Genomic DNA, 15,677 nt, shown 5'->3' on the forward strand with positions numbered 1-15,677 from the left:
TGAATCCCAGTGCCTTTAGTTGCAGATGGCAGGTTAACTAGAGATGGAGAGGAAGAAGGCAAAGGAGAAACAGGAAAGCAAAACAAGGAGGAAAAAATACAAATGAGGGCTTGGAGCAATGGTACAAAGGGAAGGGCACTCGCCTTGCACACAGCCAACCCTGGTTTAATCTCTGGCATTTCGTAAGTTTCCCAGAGCCCCACCAGGAGTAATTCCTGAGAGCAGAGCCAGGAGAAAGACCTGAGCATAGGTGTGGCCGAAAATAAAAGAAAAAATAAACCCCAGTGGCGCCCTCCAGTGCTTGCTTCCTCTCTCAGGAGTGTGATTGGCTGCTGGCACCCCAACCCTACCCCTGTGCCCACCACTTGGACCTGAACCCTCCGGGCATCCCCAGACCTCCATCCTGCCCACCCCCAGCGCTGCTGGCTTGCTTTCTCTCTCAGGTGTGTGACACCCCCCATGCCCCTATTCCCCCCACCGGCACTCCACCTACAGCACGGCAGGGGGCGTGGCCTCCACAGCAGGGGCATAGACTCTGAGGCATGGGGCGTGGCCTCCGGGGGGGGCCGATGGCATTCACGTGGCTTCAGTTATTTTCCTCCTTCCTGTACTCTGGACTCACATCTCAATCTTCATTACCTAATTCTTTTTTTTTTTTTTTTTTTGCTTTTTGGGTCACACCCGGGGATGCACAGGGGTCACTCCTGGCTTTACACTCAGGAATTACCCCTGGCGGTGCTCAGGGGACCATATGGGATACTGGGAATAGAACCCAGGTCGGCCGCATGCAAGGCAAACGCCTTACCCGCTGTGCTATCACTCCAGCCCCCTCATTACCTAGTTCTATGGAGAACATCCTGGCTATCTCACACACATTAGGCCAATAGTCTACTAGACTATTCCAATTTCACCAAAATACTGATGAACACAGAAGCTGTACAAGCCCAATATAAAAGAACACATCCTCCAAACCTTCACTAGAGGCCTCATAAGCCACCCAGGAGCACCTGAGAGGAAGAAGGTATTCTAAAAGGGGAAAGAGGCGACCACCACCGACTGAGCTCATCCTGAATTCTTTCTCAACAAGAGAGAATAGCGATGGTGAACTGAAAGGCCCTACCTCCATAATACCACAACAACATGAAGAAACAAATGCAACTCCCCACCATGAGGAGAGGATGAAGAAAAGAGTTCAGAAGCCTCAACGGGGGTTACCCACAAATGCAATCTCTCCAATAAAGGATTCAGAGATGAAATGTTGCAGATGTTCAATGAACTCAAAGAAACGGTGGAACAGACATCCAGTAAATTAAAAAAGGACATGAAAGAAACAGTGTAATGGCCATCCAAGAAAATAAAGGAAGAAATGAGAGCAGAATTAACAAAGCTACAAACAGAAATGTCACTAATAAAAGATTCGATAGATGAAATAAAAAACTCAGCGAGTGACCTCAACAGTAGAATGGCTACAGCCGAAGGCAGAATCAGTGAGCTTGAATATGAACTACAGAAAGCTTACAGACAACAAAAAACAATGGGAAAAGATCTGAAAAGAACTCTAGGGAGAATCAGAGACCTAGGCGATGAATCCAAGAGGAACAACATAAGAATCATTGGAGTACCAAATAGGACAGGGAGGCAATCCCAGTGAAAAAGCCACAGTTACAGATATCATTGCTGAAAAGTTCCCAGAGCTGAAGAATGCAGGCATCCAGATCCAAGGAGCCCAAATTGTGCCAGCTAAAAGAGACTCTAAAAAAATGACTCCAAGACACATCACAATCAGAACGATGGATTCCAGGGGTAGAGACACAATGCTGCAAGCAGCAAGGTCAAAGAAGGAAATCATATACAAAGCAGCACCCCTTAGATATAAGCAGACCTATCAGAGGAAACCTTCCAAGACCAAAGACAATGGTGGGGTATAGTGAAAAAAACTTAATGAAATGAACACCTTACCAAGAATAATTTATCTGGCTAAACTCTCACTTAAACTTGAAAGAATGATACACTATTTCATGGAGAAACAACAGCTCAGGAACTTCATTGACTCAAAAACCAACTTAAAAGAAGAACTGAAGGGGCTACAGTATGACTATCTTAAACTAAGAAGCCTCTGTACCTCATAGGAAACAGTGACCAGAATACTAAGACATTCTAAAGAATGGGAAAGGATATTCACCCAATACCCATCTGACGTTGATATCAAGGATATACAAGGCACTGGTTGAACTGTATAAGAAAACATCCAACCCATCAAAAAATGGGGCAATGAAATGAACAGAAACTTTCTCAAAGAAGAAATTCAAATGGCCAAAAGGCACATGAAAAAATGTTCTTCATCGCTAATCATCAGGGAGATTCAGATCAAAACAACAATGAGATATCATCTCACACCACAGAGACTGGCCCACATCCAAAAGAACAAAAGCAACTGGTGTTGGTGTGAATGTGGGCAGAAAGGGATGCTCCTTCACTGCTGATGGAAATGCCGACTGGTTCAGCCATTTTGGAAGCTGTCATTTGGCTCAGCAATACCACTTCTGGGAATATATCCCTGATATGCAAAAAAGTATAGTAGAAATGACATCTGCACTTGCATGTTTATTGCAGCACTGTTTATAATAGCCAGAATCTGGAAAAAATCCTGAGTGCCCAAGAATAGATGACTGCTTAAAGAAACTCTAGTACATCTATACAATGGAATACTATGCAGCTGTTAGAAAAGATGAAGTCATGAAATTTGCATATAAGTGGATCAGCATGGAGAGTATCATGCTAAATGAAATGACTCAGGCGGAGATGTGACCCTGGGGGCCGCACATGTGTGTGGCCTCTCTGCAGCTGCACGAGCATGAATCCAGACCCAGCTAAACTACTTTTGGCATGGGTAGCTCCTTGCAGAATGTCTCCAGCCTGAGAACTAAGCCGCAGCCCCATGCCCGCCCAGGAGGGGAAAGGTATTTCTCTCTCTCGCCTCTTCCTTTCCGGGGATGAAGGGCGTGATGACCGCCATATTATGACGACCACAGATGGGGTTTACAAGCTTGCAATGATCCAATATCTGGAAGAAATCTCCCTGGACTTAGTTGTTAAAGTACAGAAATCCAAAACTGCGCGGACGCGGTAGCGGCCGCGCAACCTCATTTCTCTTCACAATAGGTCTGACTCTAGTGGGGTACTCCTAACAATAATAGTGAGGTGTGTGTTGAAATATTGAATGTAACCAAAGTAAACAGAAAGTAAAGTGAAACTTATCAGTTACAAGGTGGGGGGGTGGGGGGCAGGATGGGAGGTGTACTGTGTGGGTTTTTTTTTTTTTTTGGTGGTGGGATATAGGCACTGGTGAAGGGATGGTTGTTAAAGCATTGTATAACTGAGACTTAAGCCTGAAGCATTGTAATTTTCCACATGGTGATTCAATAAAATAAAATTCTTATTAAAAAATGAAATGATTCAGAAAGAAGACAGACATAGAAGGACTGTAATCATTTGTAGAATATAAAGTAACAGAATGGGAGACTAACACCCAAGGATAGTAGAGATAATGACCAGGAGGACTGCTCCACGACTTGGAAGCTGGCATCACATGCTGGTGGAAGAGGCAGCTCAGAAAGAGAAGGGACTATCAAGTAAAGGATGCTTGGAGGGCCCGCTCGGGATGGGAGATGCATACTGAAAGGAGACTATAGACCGAATATTATGGCCACTTAACACCTGCATTGCAAACCACAACACCTTAAAGGAGAGAGAGAGAGAGAGAGAGAGTATAAGGGAATGTGCCTGTCACAGAGGTGGGGTGGAAGGAGTGGGTGGGGGTGGTGGGAGGGATACCAGAAACATTGATGGTGGAGAATGGGTACTGGTGGAAGGATGGGTACTCGACCATTGTATGACTGAAATGTAAGCTTGAAAGTTTGTAAGTCTGTTATTGTACCTCACGGTGATTCATTAAAAAAAAAGAAAGAAAAAAGAAAACAAGATGTAAAAATGACTGTAAAGGCAGAGCAAGATAATAAGACAAAAAAAGGAAAGGAAAGGGCACATGTCCCTTGTGAAGAATTCCGGTAGCCCGAGCCCTGGGTTGCCCCTGAGAGTCCCTGAGTGTGGGGAAGCTGAGGGGAGGCTCCAGCTGATGCCTTGGAGAATGTGGGGGTGCCACCGCGTTGTTAGGTGAGACTGACGCAATGGTGCCCACAGGCCCTTCCCACTGAGACCCTAAGGGGACTGAATTCTCTGGGTTTTACCAGAGAAAAACTGAAAACTCACCCAGATGCTGGTGGGCTTTCAGAGAGCTCCAAGGCACACGGAGGAGGAAAAGGAGCCTGACTTCAGTGAATGGCCCCTCACCTGGTGGCCCAGCATATGGGTCTATTTGGAACGGGCTCGGGGGTTGCTAGAACCTGCTTATCCCAGCAGGCTCCTCCGTCCAGGAAGACTGACCAGCTCTCCCTGGCCACCCAGGCCCTTCACACGCTGACAGAGCCACTGTGGCTTGAGATGCTGCATGGGCAATGTCCTTGCTGGCTCCCAGTCCTTGCCAGCACCAAAAATGGCACAAGTCACGTTATGACCCATGGTGACAAGGCTCTCCCTTACTAGTTCCTCGGCAACAACCGGTTTTGTATTTGGTTTTTTGAACTTTGGTTGTTGGGTTGGCTTTTTGTTTTGTTTTGTTTGGTGGTTTGGGACAGTGGGTGGGCTAAGCCTGGCAGTGCCCAGGGCTTAATCCTGGTTCTGTGCTCAGAGATCACAGAACCCAGAGTTCTGTGATCACTGACCCCTGGCCACAGGTGGGATTCAAACTGGGGTTGCCAGTATCCAACGAGCATCTGAACCCCGTTACTATCTCTCTGGCCCCCAGCCTGGTTGTTAGTAAATATTTGTGGGAGCAGGTGGAGAGGTCAGCTCCTGGACAGCCCATGAGGACTCTGACCATTTGCTGGGAGGGGGTGGTTGGAGGGGTTTCCTCAGTCTGATGTTCACTCTGACATGTGGGTGGTTAAAATGTACAAACACTGACCTCCATCGGGGAGCACTAGAGTTACTGTAACTAGAGTTACCCCCAAGTGACCCCCCTCTCCATGATGCCAGGCCCCTCCCTTCCTAGGCTGAAAATTCAGCAAGGCGGCAGTTCCCACCAGGCGCAGCCGAGCCCTCCATAGGACTGGAGGGTCCGAGGCTCACCCCCACTGACCCTCCCCTTGCTCCCAGCACCAGGTCCCACAGCTGAGCCCCCTCCCACCGCCTCCCCTTCCACACCCCATAGTCCCAGCGCTCCTGCTCTTCTCCTGGGGCTGGGGCCCCTCAAGGACGAGCCTGGGCCCCAGCTGGGGAGGGAGGGCAGCAGGTGGGGACACCGGATGCACAGGGAGACCCTCTCCCTGGAGGCCGGGAGATGCAGGGGGGCAGCAGGTCCACTCAGTCCCCCCAGAGGGGAAACCCAGTCCCCCAGGCTGGGGCAGGCCCTGCTGCTATTATGGCTCTGGAAACTCTCTGCCTGGACCTCATTTGGCTAAAAGCCGCCAGTCAGGGCCTCGGAGGGAGCTGAAGCACAGAGATGTGATTGCAAGACAGACCCCCCCCTCCAGGCCTGAAATGTGTGAATAGCCACTTGAGTTATCCTCCTTGAAAGGAGACTAAAGCTGAGTCCTCTTCCACCCCTGCAAGCCACCCTCTTGTCCCTCTGCCACACAGTGCTGGCTCCCCGTTGGCCGACTCCTCCTTGAGTCTGTCCCTGCTGGGATTCCCTGGGTCCTACCCACACTCGCCACCACAGCGGAACCAGGTGGGATTATCACAGCTTCTGGCGACCCTCCATCTGCCCCAAGTGCCTCAGCTGAAATGAACCTTCCCGTCATTCTTTGGGCTTCTTGACTCGTGGACCAAGAATCACCCTTCCGGGGCTGGAGTAATAGTAACAGCGTGTAGGGCCTTTGCCTTGCACATGGCTGACCCAGGTTTGATCCCTGGCATCCCATATGGTCCCCCAAGCACTGCCAGGAGTAATTCCTGAGTGCAGAGCCAGGAGGAACCTCTAGCATCACTGGGTGTGACCCAAAAAAGCAGAAAAGAAAAAGAATCACCCTTCCTTGCTCCAGTCCTCTCCTCTGGCTGGGTTCCAGGCCTTTTCCCCCAGCTCTTCTCCCCTTCCCATGAAATCAGCACTTCCTCATGCCCCTCCTCATTTCTGTGCTTCCAGTTTCCAAGGCTGAGAACACCCAGTCAAGACACCCAGGAGGAATGGGGAGTAGGGAGAGGGGCAGGGAAGTGTGTGTGTGGGCGGGGGAGGTCCCAGCCCAGGCTTCCGAGGAGTAAAGCTGGTCCTCCCTTATTACCGGAGCACTTTGGGGGCACATGAGCGTTATATCCACTCCAAGGTCCAGGAATTCTTGCTTATTTCCTAGAGGTTGAAGCTGATTGAGGAAAGAGAGAGACGATTTATACAATTGGTTTTGGCTGTAGTGCCCCTTCCTGAGAGCACCCTGCAGAGGGAACGCTTATTTCCTGAATTCGGGGACGTGGGCTGCTGCCACCCCTTCTGACAGATGAACAAAGGGCAAGTCCTTTGTTTCTCTAGGGTTCAGCTTGGGCAGAAACTCATGAGCACCAGGCAGATTAGGCCAGGTTATCTCCTGTGCAGAGAGTAGCAGGGCTCTGGAATACTAAGGACCCCATCGTCTCATTTCTATAGACATCAGCAGGTGGGCTAGCTCCCTCGTCTCCCACTCCCTGCGTCTAAGAACCAACAACACATTCTACTCTGTCGGGGAGAATGCTCTGCTTGAAACCAAGAGCCCCTGAGCACTGGGATGTCCCATTTGTTTACCATATTGTTCCACAGGGCCCTGGCGAGCTGGGTGTGGAATTTCTGACTCGGATGGAAACCGTCTGAGATGAAGAAGGACATATCCAGGCTCCCATCCTGCAGGAGAGAAACATGACCCCCTTACTCTACTGCTGGTTCTGAGGATAGAGAGGGGGAACTGAGGTTGTGAAACCTGGGATCGGTCACCCTAAATCCCCCGCCCTTTAGTAGAGATCTGAGCCATGGGATCTGCTCCTGTAGGGTCAGCTTCAGGGTCAGAGCCCTCATCGGTGGGATCAGAGCAATCCTATAGGTTAATAGCCTAAGATGTCCCTAAACACTTGCCTTCATTTCTAATCCCCAAATTCCCCCTACTTAATAAATATTGGCACCAACAGTGAAAGAGCATCCCTTTTCCCCCACATCCAAGCCAGCACTGGTTGTTTTTGTTCTTTTGAATGTCTGTCAGTCTCTGTCCGACTGGTCCAACCTTTCAGGAAAACAATATGGACAGTTCTTCTTTAAAAACTAGAAATTGAGCTTCCATATGACCCTGCAATACCACTTCTGGGAATACATCCCAAATATGCAAAAATGCACAGTAGAAAGGACATCTGTACCTATATGCTCATTGCAGCACTGTTCACAATAGCCAAAACCTGGAAACAACCCAAGTGCCCTAGAACAGATGACTGATTAAAGAAACTTTGGTACAGCTACACAATGGAATACTATGCAGCTATTAGGAGAGATAAAGTCATGAAATTTGCTTATAAATGGATAGACAGGGAGATTATCATGCTAAGTGAAATGAGTCAGAAAGAGAGGAACAGACATAAAAGGATTGCACTCTTTTGTGGAGTATAGAGTAACATAACATGAGGCTGACACCCAAGGACAGTAGATAAAAGGTCCAAGGGGATTGCCCCATAGCTGGAAGCCTGCTTCATGAGCAGAGGGGGGAAGGCAGATGGAATAGAGAAGGGATCACTAAGAAAATGATGATTAGAGGAATCAGTCAGAATAGGAGATGTGTGCCTAAAGTAGATAATGAGCCAAACATGATGATCTCTCAGTGCCTGTGTTGCAATACATAATGCCCAAAAGTAGAGAGAGAGTATGGGGAATATTGTCTGCCATGAAGGCAGGGGGAGGGTGGGAAACGGGGGGGTATACTGGAAATATTGGTGGTGGGGAATGTGCACTGGTGGAGGGATGGGTGTTTGATCATTGTGTGATTGTAACCCAAACATGAAAGCTTGTAACTATCTTACAGTGATTCAATAAAATTTTAAAATATATATTGACACCATTTCTTAATACACTTTTATGAAATAAAAATATTTTATAGAAGTTAAAAATACATCTTTTAGAGACCTTTCCACCAGTGCTCAGAGGCCCGGAGTCCCCTGCAGTGGCACCTGGCTGATGGTTGGGGCTCGGGCCAGTGATGCCGTGCTGCTCAGGTCAGCGGCTGGAGTCACATGCAAGAGGGCATGGGGTTGGGGGCTCTCACGTGGGGGATGGGACACAGACCATCGTGCATGCCAGGCGCCCCTGTAGTTTAGGCTCATGTGTGCGATGCCCTCGAGCCTTTACCACGTTTGACATGGCGAGAGCCTCATCCCTGAGGAAGTCCTGGGCAGTCAACCTGGAAAAACTACTTGCCAGCTCTTGGCCAGTTGGCCCCGGGGGTCTTTGTGGAGAGAAAGGGACCAGGTATAGCACAGTCATGCCAGGAAAGCCTGACACCCAACACCCCACCTGCTCACTGGGGACAACAGAGTTGCTCCAGTTCCCCACCAGCTTCTGCCCATGAGGACCAGAGGACAGAACTCAACATCCTGGATGCAAGGGTCAGGACAAGGGAATCGCATGCATGTGAAATACCCGGCACCTTCCTGCACCACGGCAGGTAGCAGGAGGGGGTTGTCAAAAAGTGAGAAACTCATACAGCAGGTAAGGTGCTTGACTTGCATGCAGCTAACCTGAGGATTCAATCCCCGGCACCACACATGGACCCCAAGTACTATCAGGAGTGATCACTGAGCACAGAGCCAGGAGTAAGACCTGAGCACTGCCAGGTCTGGTACAAAAACAAACAAGGAAAAAAAGTGAATATGTCAGATACTCTCCAGGCTTGCTTCTCTTTCTCTTATTTTTTCTAATTTTTAGGTAAGAGACTTCCCGTGGCTGAGCCCTTCTTACGGGGTTGATAAAAGTCCCCTTGGAAGGCAGATGGGCCAATGTGATGTAGGGAAACTTCAGGCCAGGGTGTACTTAAATGCTCAGGAAAGTGGGGGCTCAGATGCTCCAGGCGCTGTGCCACCAGGCCAGCCCCTGGGCTTTCCCACTAGGCACCCCTAGGGTGTCCTCAGGAGTCTGCATACCTGCAGGAAAGGGATCCGGATACTTGTCATGAAGGGCTGCAGCACCACGGTGAAGTCCTCTTTCGTGTCATAGCGCGATTTTCCCAGGACAGTACGCAAGGCGTTCTGGAACACAGGCTCTGGGTCCTTCACACAGGCCCCAGCCCGGCCTGGGCCCCAGCAGGGCAGGGAGAGGAGCCCAGAGAAGGTGAATCCCAGCTCCCTGGCAGGTGCCTTTCCAGAGTCTTGGGCACAGGCTGGAACACCTGTTGTCTGGACACTGCCAGCTCTGAAGGGTCCAGCAGCAAATCCCACGGGACTCAAGACCTGGAGGCCGACTCCAGAGACACCAGGCTGGGGACCCCCGAGCCTGCCTGTGCAGGAGGTCATAGGGTCACTGGGTTTTCTGGGTGCAGGGAAGGAAAAGTGGTCCCCTAAGGTCCAGGATTACTGGTATCACAGCTATGAGAGCTATGGGGGCTATAATGAAGCCGCCAAGGGCAGCTCTGACCTATGGGCTTTGGTCCTGGGTTCCCTTGGGGTCCCCCCAGCTGTGGTGCCTGTGGGGCATACGAAGGAGCCCAGATGGTCATGTCACCTTCAATCCCCGAGCAGCTCCCTTCCTTTCTGTTTACCCTGGAAGACCTTGGGCTGGTGTGTTGAAACAAGGGGACAATGAGGGATACCCCCAAATGATGGTGCTCTTATTTGTCTCACCTTATAGGCTAGAGCCATGTTCTCCACCTGGGCTACCTCAGTGGAACCCTTTTCTGGAGTCAAAATACAGTCACAAAAATACCTGCAAGTTGGGAGGCGGGAGGGGGGGTGGTGAATGAGGGGGGAGTTAGGTGCATGAAGAAGCAGAGCCAAGCTCTTTTCAGGAGCTGATTCTGCTTCAGAGGGGTGGGGTTGGGGATCCCTGGAGCCAATTCAGGGGCACAGGGGCCATGGGCTCTGACATACTGTGTGCATGTGGGGATCAGGCCTGACAGGAGCCTGGGTCCAGCCCCCAGGGAGTCCTGACAAGCCCTCTCAACTGTTCACTGAGCTCAAGTACCTGCTGACAGCAGGTCCAGGGCTGAGACAAACTCCACAGAGTCCGTGAGTTTAGGCAACAAAATACCATGCTCAGTTTTGAAGAAAGGAAGTAAACTAGTCCTGGTTCCTTGGTGGTCCCACCCTCACACTCATCCTTGGTTCACAGCAGGATTTCCCTTTGCCCCCTTTTGTTTCATTAGAATAATCTCAGAGCCCTAGAATATAGTTAATGCTAGAACAGGAGTCTTCAGAGTTCTGGAAAGAGGGCCTGGGGTTGTTCAGTGGTACCAATCAATGGACACAGAAGGAAGAAAAGGAGAAAAAACACGCAGTGCCTGTGCCCAACAGAAGGAAGGAGGGACGAAGACCCCCACCCACCCATTGGGACTTCCGCATCCCTTCCCCAGTCACTCCCATCAGGCCTCTGAAGGGGATGAAGCCTGGCCATGCTGCTCTCTTGCAAGCATGCTCTCACCCCCTTTCCCAGCTGGGTGACACTGTCTGCCCAGCACCAGCCTTACTCCCCTCCTTGGCTTCCCCTGTGTCAACAGGGCTTTGAATATCATGGAGAAACCCACTGTCCCAGAGACAGGGGTAAAAGGGAATCAGGGAGCTTATCTCCCCACAAACAGTGCTCCTGGCCTAGACCCCTTCACAGACTTGCAGCCCACATAGAGAAGATGAGGGAGTACCCTGGGTGTCAGTATATGAGAACAAGAGGAAGGGCAAGAGTATGGGTGACAAAAGGAGAGAGAGTACAAGGGAATGTGCCTGACATAGAGGCAGTGTGTGTGGGGGGGGGGCAATGGGAAGGGGGTGGTGGGAGGGATACTGGGAACATTGGTAGTGGAGCATGGGCACTGGTGGAAGGATGGGTACATGATCATTGTATGACTGAAAGGTAATCATGAAAGTTTGTAAGTATGTAACTGTATCTCATGGTGATTCAAAAAAAAAAAGAATATGGGTGAGCTCAGGATCAGGAACTGGGGAACAGAAGAGTATAGCAGGGGAACAAAAGAGGAGGGAGCAATTATCCCCCTAGAGCAGGGGTGCCTGCCTCCCAGAAACCAGCCTCACGCACTTATTCGGATTCTCCTCGCTTATCAGCCTCAGGATGTAGGGGTCCATGAAGTCCACCAGATTGACCAGGGCTCTGGGCACCTAAAGACAAGGATGCAAGTGGGGGAGGCACAGTGATCCCTTCTTCAGGCCCCAAGGAGAGGAAGCAACTCTCAGATCTCGGGAGAACTGCAGGCTGCTAGTTGCTGGGGTGGGGGGCTTCCCAGGAGGTCTCTCCATAGGCCCTGCCTGAGGCTCATCAGGCCCCTGCAGCCCTCATAGGCCTGGAGACTCTTGCATGGGAGAATCGGTAGCCAGCATGGAAAAGTGAGAGTTCAGCTCGCTTTGACCATCCCTGGGTTTTTAACCTTGGAGAGGTAAATGCCCTGCATGCCAGGACTGTCTGTCTTCAGTCCATGCTGGACTGCTCTGTTGAGCAGACCGGGGACTCTGTCACACAGAGAATCATGGTGTTCTCTTCCGGGCCAGAGGGGACGGGGAAGATGAGCTGCTGAGGCAGGGTCAAATTGGGTGACTCTAACATACCCTATTCAGAATGCAGGTTCCCTGTGAACCACTCAGCTGCCACCACCAGGACCATCACTAGGAGGAGGATAACTATTGATCACATTGCCTTCCCTTCTTCACTCCCAGATGCTTCTGGGCTGGTTCCAGATGGAATTAGGCCTCTTCAGGGGATAGACATGAAACTTCTTAAAGGAAATGAGCTCATGATCTCATTTCTCTCCTTCAGGGAGGGAATCACCATAATTATTTTCCCAACTAGTAATGATCTGTGTCCAGTTTACAGGGGCCTCCACCTACCCGTGCATGCAGGAAGTCCAAGGTTTCACGGAGATGGTCCAAAAACTGGTCTCCAGAATGCATGCTCTGGGCAGGGAGAGAAGGAGGAAAGGCAAACTGGTCCATGCAAGAGGGTAGTTGGACAGTTCTAGGACTCAAATGTTTCTGACTTTAGAGACTTTCCCCCTCAGCATCCAGCTGTGACTGGCACACTATGTCAGAAACAGTGATGATAGTTGACCTCTGACTCAACATTGCCAAGATGGGCCAAACAGCAGACTAGAACCTCCGACCAGAACTTATTTCAGTAGCAGACAGCAGAGTGACCTTCTGACTGCTTCAATTTCAATGCTTTCTTGTTTCCAAATCTCAGAGTTGCATGGGAAAAGGATGAAACACCAGTAATCTGCTCACAGGCTCCCCACCCCAGCTGCGATATGAAGGCAGAGACAGAAACCCAGGGTCCTGGGATAAGAGGTATGTTTATGTGCTGGTGTGAATCATGCACATTCACATAGCAGGACACACGAACAATGGATGGGTCAGTTTAGGGACTGTCATAAAGAGAACCCCATAGACTAAGGTTAGTGCCAGAAACCTCGAGGAGACCTGGCCCAACCCATTACCTCATTGCTGCAGAATTCACATATATCGTTGTTTCCAATCATCACTGTGATGATCTTCCAGTCTTCACTGAAATTTATTCCCTAGTCAGAGGGAGAAAAGGCATAACTTCCCACAAGTACCAAACAAAACTACACAGCTCCAAGGCTACTGTTATAATAGAATTGGAATCTCAGAGATAAAGGGTTGTGAGTTGTTCACTGATAGACCACAGGATCTTAAGATCAGGAGAGACTTTAAAGGTCACTATGACCAGCACAAACTTAAATCTGACTTGAATCTGACTTAAGTCTGACTTACCGAGTTGTTTTCCATTCTCTTCACCAGAGCGATGGCTTGGCTTAACAAATCCCTGAGGAGGAGAGAAGTCAATTTTGTTATAAAGTTATAAAGACTACCCAGATTTTGCTTCCTGAATGGTTAGAATGGAAATTTTCCAGGACAGCATGCGCTGATATATACCCTGAGGTTCAGGGATCAGAAGCTGCTTGTTTGTTCTGAAGAGTTATCATAATACATAATCCTGCGAAATATCAATAGTGTTTGTCCTAACGCAGTAGGCAATGGTACTGCCAGTTTCATTTATGGCTCATTATCTTCTTTCTAGGAGTTCATATATAAAGTGTCTTTAAGATGCCATAATAGGAAATGATTTCACTTGCAAGATTGGTATCGATCCTAAAAATAGACCTAGGAGACTTTTTTTTGGTTTCGGTCACATCCAGCTACCATACCAGGGCTCGCTCCTGGTTCTGTGCTTAGGGATCACTCCTGGCAGTGTTCAGGGACCACATGTAGTGCCAGAGATCAAATCTGGTGTTGCAGCATGTAAAGCAAGTGCCATACCCACTGCACTCTCTCAAGTTCTACCTATGAGAGTTTTATCACATATCACTGGAAAGCCTGATCACAATGGGCTAAGTTTTATATTCAGATGTTACTACTATGAAAAAATCATGAGAAATATGAGAGAGGTGTTGCAACACATGCATTACATGCAGCTGACCCCGTCGAGTTTGATTCCCAGCACCATATGGTTCCCTGAGAATTATGGGGTGCAACACTGGAATCCCCAAGCTTCACTGGGTGTCATCTGGAGGCCCCTGAACACTGCATTGAACCACCAGCCTGGAAAGCCCCGAATTGCTAACAGGAGCTCCTGAGTTTCCAGAGCACTGCACGGGAGGCCAAGGAGAGAGATACAGAGAAAATATTCATGATATTCTTTTTCTCTGTCCCTCTCAACCAACACTGAATTTTATCTTTTCTGAATATTGTCTTTCTGAATATTTTTTCTCTAACATATCTAAATACTTCCTTAGAAACGCACACTGTAGATGCCCAGGTTTATAGTTCATGGAGGGGCTAGATTTTGAGGCCCCCAAGCTTCCTGCTTGTTCAGGCCCCTGTTACAGGCCCCAGGTGAGATGTATCCCCAGTGCAGTGATTTCCCAGGATCTCACGGTGGCAGCACCACTCAGCTTATATGTAGGTATTTCCCAGACGAGGTAAGTATATCTGGGGGCAGTGTCCATTCCGGAGAACGTGTGTCTCATCAAGATAAGGTTCAGATAGCTGGGTCATCAGCTCATGGAGCAGGAGACCCAGGATCATGGGACCTTGAGGAGCAAGGAGAGGGTGCTCCTTGACACCCACCATCTTGGATGTCTGAACAGTTATGTTTAGGTCCCTCTGGCTTCTCACCTCCACTTCTTGTCAACTTCTTTACATTCCAGAAATGAACTGCTGTCCCAGAGGCATCCACAGAATTAGGTTTGCTCATTCATTTGATTGGCACCCCCTGATTTTGTATCTGTTTGTCTGTACTGGGGACTTAGTCATACAAAGCGTTCACTCTAACACTGAGCTGTATCCCTGACTAGTCACTTCCTGATCTTTTGGAGGAATCACTACTTGTGACTTTGTGGCAAGACTGAATAATTTCAGACCATTATTCTGCACTATTTCAGAAACTGGCAAGGTTGGTATCATTCAGTGAATTACTAAGACTTGCTGTCTCTGAGATTGTAGCCCCAAACTCATCCTTTGGAGGCAAGTGTCCTGTTCATACACACAGCCTCTCCAGATCCCTGCTAAAGCATTCATACAAGGGGTGTCCCAGTAAGAGAGCAGAGTCTCATAACTCATTGCTCCCAGTGGACAAATATGCCCTTTGCACAAAGTTCACAACTCTTCAAGGCAGACTATATGTCTCCCAAACCTCATCCCCTGAAATCTGTTACCAAAAGGACTTACCTAGCCTTTGCTGTAGGATCTGCCTGATTGAGGAATGCACTAATGCTTTCGGCATCACCAGTGCAAATGCCATAGCCTATGAGTCTGCTGTTGAACTTGCGAAGAATATCTGGAAGAGGACACAAAGAGCTCAGGACAGGACAGAGTATCTTCTCTGCTCATGGGTGCCCCACCTGGGCTGCATTACCCTCTTTCTGCAGCCTCTTAGGAAAGGGGTTTCCAGGGAGGCAGAAACATGTGCCAAACAAGAATTGGGACCTCTCTCTCTCTTTCTCTCTCCTGAATGCAACAAATAGTGTTTCTTCATGAACTCAATGACACCCATGTGTGTTTAAAAAAGAAAACTGAAGATCAGAACACTTGATAACTTTCCTAGGTAACCTGGTAAGCATAGAGAAAGACCAATGTTTGAACCCAGCTCTTCAGGCTCCAAATAAGTGCGAACCCCCCTCCTTTCTTCTACCCGATCCTGAACTTCTCAAAGCCAGTGTGTCAGGGGAACAAATTGGCAAACTTAACCCCCTACTTCACTTACTTGGTAAGGTGGTCACATTATCTAGCGAACCGTCTCCCCCACCACTATAGGAAATGAAAAAGCCAATGAGAGACTGAGTCAGTGCTTAGGCTATTTACCAATGGTCACCCCACCTTTCCCCGTGCCCTGCCAAGATATGCTAGACTATCCCATTTGAATTTGAAGAATTCTGAGTAATGTT

This window comes from Sorex araneus, chromosome X, assembly GCF_027595985.1.
Source record: "Sorex araneus isolate mSorAra2 chromosome X, mSorAra2.pri, whole genome shotgun sequence".
NCBI classification, from domain to species: domain Eukaryota; kingdom Metazoa; phylum Chordata; class Mammalia; order Eulipotyphla; family Soricidae; genus Sorex; species Sorex araneus.